This window comes from Cicer arietinum, chromosome 7 (genome assembly GCF_000331145.2).
Source record: "Cicer arietinum cultivar CDC Frontier isolate Library 1 chromosome 7, Cicar.CDCFrontier_v2.0, whole genome shotgun sequence".
In the NCBI taxonomy this organism is placed as follows: Eukaryota; Viridiplantae; Streptophyta; class Magnoliopsida; order Fabales; family Fabaceae; genus Cicer; species Cicer arietinum.
The window spans coordinates 57,360,914-57,365,307 of NC_021166.2; the positions used below are offsets into that span (position 1 = coordinate 57,360,914).

At 29.7% G+C, this 4,394-nt stretch overlaps 1 protein-coding gene and 1 long non-coding RNA gene across 3 annotated transcripts in view; one reads left to right on the forward strand and one right to left on the reverse strand.

Moving 5' to 3' along the window:
• Positions 1–4,394, reverse strand: part of LOC101501961 (uncharacterized) — a 60,435-nt gene that overhangs the window by 2,294 nt on the left and 53,747 nt on the right. The gene's annotated exons all lie outside the window — the stretch shown is intronic.
• The window catches only part of LOC140918671 (uncharacterized), a 57,382-nt gene continuing 53,333 nt past the window's right edge, over positions 346–4,394 (forward strand). Inside the window, exon 1 of the long non-coding RNA XR_012161260.1 lies at positions 346–472. This is a non-coding gene — a long non-coding RNA (uncharacterized lncRNA). The remainder of the gene's footprint in view (positions 473–4,394) is intronic.

A 4,394-nucleotide genomic window follows, 5' to 3' on the forward strand; every position in this document is an offset into this window, starting at 1 on the left:
ATTTACAGCATTCAATTCAATACACAGGAATAAAGGTTCACAAGAAACAAAAATGCGATTAATCTTGGCCATCAATCTAAGATCGGTTGGATCACATTACAACTTCACCAAATCATCTTTAATTAACCTACACCGATGATTTGAAATTAAACTGTAACTATCGAAACAAAATTGCAAATTTATAAAGGTCACTATGAAGGTGGGGCTTGGTATACTACATATCGTAAAAGAATAACTCATAAAATTCCTTTTTTAGATAAAAATAAAATCTTCAAATTTATTATTCAAAAAGAAAGTAATTTGAAAAATCGAAAATTGTGAAACTTACCCCAACAAATAAAATAAAAAAAAAAAAAACCTAAAACCCCTTGTCAACGGTTGCGGCCGTTTCATCCACGGAAGCTTAAAACATTCGTATTTACGAAGGAAAATAATAAGATTTCTGAAACGCAATTCAAAACTCCACAGCGAGGTTTCGCGTATGGTGGTGTGATCTCCGGTCACTGCTGAATTTGAGGAGGAAGATTCGCCGGCGGCAAAAAAGTTTTCTCACGGCGGCGTGAAATGAAGGAAGTGAAACTCCGGCGCGGAGGTTTGTGGCGCTTCCGGTGAGTGGATACTGGATCTATTGTTACAGATTTCTTGTAACAATAAAATGTGTTTGGGTTTTTTCGCCGGTAACACCACAGAATCGATTTAAAAACAGTTAAAGTTAACGGTGAGAAGTTCATAACGCATACTCAACTTAGACTCAACCAAAAAGCTGATTTACAAAAAAAAAATGGTGAAAGAAAAAAAGTAGAGTGAAAGTTGAAAGAGGAGGACCTGGCGCTGGAGGACCGTATTCGGAGAAGGAAAGATAACCGTCGTGGTTCTTGTCGTGAATGTTCATTTCTCTCTGACTTCGATGCAATACTTCTCTTTGAACTTGCTCGAAGTTCCATTCAGTTAACTCGTGGAGGTCCACATACTGATCTGTGGGGTCCACATCGATGTCAGGGAATATACGGACAATCGTGTCAGTTACATTTAAGTTTTCATCCCACTCTTCAGATGTGTGTGAATGGTTAGTGTTCGATTCTTGGCTTTCATCACGGTGGAGCAAGAGGCGGTGGTGGTGGCTGTTGTTATTTGGTGAATGGATGAGGACAAAGAAAATCACAATTGCTCCAATTGTGTAAACAACCATCGACTCTCTCTCCATAGTTTTTTGGTTCGCAATATTCGGGTGGATAGGTTTGCTATTTATAGTGATATGATATGTCACTTACATTATCACTTCTGCCTAGGGGTGGACAAAGTTCAGTTCTGCACTAGAACCATTTGAAAATTGAACCGATCTGTTTTTCAGTTTGGAAAAACCGAACTGAACCGGTTTTCAGTTCAAAGAACCGAACCGGTTTATAAAAGTGGTGCACCGGTTTATTATTTTGAACCAAACCGAACTGCTTTGACTTAATTTTTTTGTTCATATAGGCCAAAATTTTCATAATTACCCCTAATTAAGACTAAAAAAAATTCGGTTCAAGTTTTTTGAAATAAAAACCGGTTCAGTTTGGTTTTTTTAAATAAAAAACCGGTTCGATTCAGTTTTTTGAATTAAAAAACCGGTTCGGTTCAGTTCTGTTTTACAAAAGCAGTTCGAAAACAGTTCGGTTCTTAACCAGTTCAGTTCAAAACCAGTTCGGTTCGGTTCGGTTCGGCAGTTTGGTTCAGTTTTTGGTTTTTTTTAACACCCCTACTGCCATTTGTACTTGACAGTGCGGCACTTACTACTCATTCTTGACCGTTCGATCTAGATCCACGGTTCAGATCAATTTACTATGTAAATTTGATTTTAATGTGAACCAAACTTCAAATCCATGATTCGGATCTATTACTACATAAAATTACCTCTTGTGGTTATTGCTGCAGGTCGCACTCTGTTGCTCGTGGCAGCCTTCAAAAAGATATTGCAGTCATCCATTTTTTAATATTTAATTAAAATATTAAACATAATATATAATTGTGTATTGAAATTTTAAAATGTAAATTTATAATATAAACACGCAAAGAAATTTGCAAATGCAACCAAAAATCAAGGGGAATTCACATTAAGAAGATGCATAAATTTGAAAAGAGATTGAATTATGTATATAATATATTATTTTTGTTTGATTTTTTATTTATTTCACTTTTACAATTTTTCTCATAGAACCAAACATGTAAGAATATATTGATTTGATTTGGTCTAATTAGATTAATATTTTGAAAGTTGAAGAGACTTATTTTAAAAATTTATAAAAAAGAAATGAACTCTTTCAAAAATAAATTTTCATACTATAAAAACAGTTACATAATTTTTTTTTTATTACCAGATTACATAAGTTATAATAGAAAAATAATATATAAATAATTAAAAAATATTTAAATATGTTATTTTTTTCAAGATTACACTAATAGCATAATGTCAAATAATGTCAAATAAAATATAATAATTTCACTGTAATATCGATGATCAATTTTAAATTACGTCAAATCATATTTAAATCAAAATCTTACTAGCCACTTGTTATTAGAAATTAAAAGATAAAACTTTGTATTGAAAAAAAAATTAATTTTGAAAAAACTAAATACACAAATTTTTATACACTATCTTGAAACATTTGTCTTAAATCAATATAGATTTTGTTAACTGTATTTGATTGAGTTTAAACTTAAACACACAAAAATTTTAATTAATTTTTTATTTATTAAATTACTAATTTGATTTTTATATCTTAAGAAAAATTCTAAACACAATTAAAATTTAAGTAGAAAGATAGTGTATTTTTTTAACTATTACACTTTTGTAATTTCTGTATAGATTTTTTAACTATTACTCCTTACAAATCTCACCCGCCTCTACTCCTTACTAATGCTTTTCTATTTGAATGAGTAAAGAAAGTCAAATGAAAGAAAAGAAGTGAAGATAAGGTTTTGAAGTAAAGAAGATTGATCGGCAACTAACTAGGCAAGAATAATAGACTTTTCATTTTTACGAAGGACAACTAGGATAGATGAACGACAATATTTATATTATAAATATGTTATCCTCATGGTGCTGCTAAGTGTAAGATCGTGGTTGAATAGTTGGGTAGATTTGAAAACGCGTCTTGTTTTGGACCAATTAATTAACCAAACTAAATATAACAACCACACACATACCGTGCTGCTCTATAGTTTCATTAAAATCAAATATAGATAAAGAGACAAGAGTATCACACGAATAATGTGTTGGTCTTCAATATTTAATATTATAAAATTTAAAATTCTCAAATTATGTAATCAGAGTTTGAACGATAAATTAAATGGATAAATGGAAGAAGAAATGGTTTTATAAATTAAAATAAATAAATGATGAATATCTCAATGACAAAGAATGAGAAGAAGACATGGATAACATATTGAGATTGATCTAAGATGCTTTATTCTTCTCTTTATAATTTTGTGAGGTAAGCTGTGGGGTTCAATTTTATTAAAATGGAGAGAAGGATGTACTCTACGGTTTTTAAAGATTGACAACAACTCTAAAAGATTATTATTTAGAGGTTTTAGTTGCCTTAGGTTAGATTAGTTGAGTCAAAACTAAATACATATCATTTAAGAATGTTTATGATAAGTTTAAAACCAAAAATTGATCTAATATACTTTTTTGTTTTGATAATCAAATAGATTAATAGTATTAATTGATTTGGAGTGTTTGACAGCTACACCATTGTATTGTTTTAACCATAATTCGAGTTATATCCAAATATTATGGACGTGAATTTCATTTGATATTTTAGATGTTGCGTCACTACCAATATCAACGTTTTGTTGCTTGTAGAAAACGTTTTTAGAGTTGTAACTATCATATTTCGGTAAAACCAAATCTAATTGAAAGATGAAAGGCAAGGCTGCAAAGTTTATGATGGGACCTCACTTGAATTTAATTAGTCCTTAAAGATATCTAAATTAAGGAATACCAAATAGAAAGAAGAAAAAAATACATAATACTTAGTTACATTACGAGTATGACTTTTGAAAAAAATGAAGTATTACACTTGCTACACGAATGCATATAATTAACAAACACAATAAATCTAAATTCCATGTTCAACTTCGTTTAAAATTATCGATTTATTGGTCTTTTAAAGTTTATACACAAATATTAAGAAAAATAATAAATTGACTAGTGGAAATGTGCTATTTTACTAAATTAACCATGTTTGTTAATAAATGTATGCTTAATAATGTACCTGGTCAATGAAAATTCGCAATAAAAACAACATATTTTGTATATAATATAATTAATAGAGAAATGTTATTTAAACACATTTTTGGACATAAATACAAATGTATAATATATATATATATATATATATATATATATA